General features: G+C 43.6%; 1 long non-coding RNA gene across 1 annotated transcript in view; it reads left to right on the top strand.

Annotated features, from left to right (window-relative positions):
• The window catches only part of LOC102380764, a 76,761-nt gene that overhangs the window by 28,399 nt on the left and 46,639 nt on the right, over positions 1 to 1,723 (top strand). The window lies entirely within an intron of this gene.

Genomic DNA, 1,723 nt, shown 5'->3' with positions numbered 1-1,723 from the left:
CCCCCCCGCCTCTGTCCCCAATTCTGGTTTAATCCAGGCTTGGTAGCAGAGAGACCATGAGAGAAGCTATTCTTGTGGTATTTCCAAATCAGTCTGAAGGAGGGAACTGCTAGAAATCTTGCAAAAAAGCTTTTCTCTTCATAGTGTCAGGCCTACTTTGCACCCAAATACTCTTTCTAATTACAGTTGGAGGGCTAAACTGTTTGGGTGCTTAATTATAATGGAAATTCTGAACCCATCGTCAAGACTTCTTTTTAAAAGGATGTGCAAATCCTAGCATGCTGCTAGCCTATTGGTTTAGTTTTACAGCCCTTACTTCCTTTCCTCATCCTCCTCTTTGTCGCACGTCTGTGCAGGTTTAATAATCCATCATTCCTCTTTCATTTAATCTAAACTTTAAGGATTCCTATGGGCCAGATACTGTAAATTACATAGCCCTGCAGTGATATCATTGTGCCACTTTACACAAGCTGCTGTCCTGACCCTGTATATTTCCTATACTGTTATTGCCATGATCCTTCTCTTTATTTCCTGTTCACTTCTCTGAAACTGATTCAGGCCCTCATTACTTCCCCTCTTGACCACTGCAAATGCTTACTCTCTGACCTTCCTGATACATGCTTGGCCCTTCTCTGACCCCTACAGAATGCATCTTCAAGACTATCTCCTTGGCTTCTTGCTCTGATCATTCCCCCCTGTAGCATCCCATTTCCCACTTCCTGCAGAGCCTTTGAGCTGCATGGAGCCTGGTGCTTTGCTCTGCAGCTGTAAGTCAGTAAACTAAAACTCCTTAGAGGAGTTTGCTGCACCCCAGGTCACTTAAAGCGCATTACGCCACCAAAATTTGTTACAGCAGCTGGAATTACTGTGCAATACGCCGCTGACATGTGCAAACACCACCATTAAAGCGGTGCAAAAGCATTTAACCCACTTTAAAGTGTCATGCACACATGCCTCTCATTTCGTCTACACACAACCTTAGTGCCAAACACCTGGAAGTATGTTATTACCCTCATAGTTCAGGGAATCCATTTGTTAACATTTAAGTTTCTGGGCTTTATGGTTGTAGAGTGGAGCTCATAAATGGGAACCCCAAAGCCTGGGACATCTTAAGTGAAATAAAGCACTCAGCTGGTTATGATTTTTTTTTTTTTTTTTAAGCCAGCTTCATGATTTTTAAGGACCTAGGTTGTGAGAGATTGTTTGTTTGGGGTTTTTTTTTTTTTTTCTCCCTGAGTTTTTTGGAAATGGTAATATTGTCTGTGATACAAGCTCTGTAGTATATTGTTCCATCAGGCCTATTCCTCAAGGGTAAGGTCCAAACCACTTCTACAATACTCCTGTGGAGTGTTGCTCTTCAGCAGATTCTGGCCATCCACTCCTCTGTATATGCCAAACATTGAAAGGAAGTGGTGAAGCCAGCCCAGAGGTACCCTTCTACACCCCAGTGATCTTGAGATCTCAGTGTGTTGGAGAGCAGGAGTGGGAAGCACACTCAGAGGTGTCCTTTTGTGGTTTGGTGTGCAGGGAGCAGTAGTGGGCGTGTGGGATTTGTGGCATCACTGAGAGCATTGTGGAAGTGGTGTAGTCCTACTACTAATTTAGGCTCCTATTCTGACATCAGAGCACAAGTTGTTTTCCAGAATGGGAAGCAAAAAAGCTTAGAGGAGAAAGGGAAGGCAGTAAGAGCATTCATTGTCTTCAGTTCCCTGTGGGTAAACAG

Source organism: Alligator sinensis, unplaced genomic scaffold (assembly GCF_000455745.1).
Source record: "Alligator sinensis unplaced genomic scaffold, ASM45574v1 scaffold643_2, whole genome shotgun sequence".
NCBI lineage: Eukaryota > Metazoa > Chordata > Crocodylia > Alligatoridae > Alligator > Alligator sinensis.
This window is presented reverse-complemented; position numbering and strand designations above follow the sequence as displayed.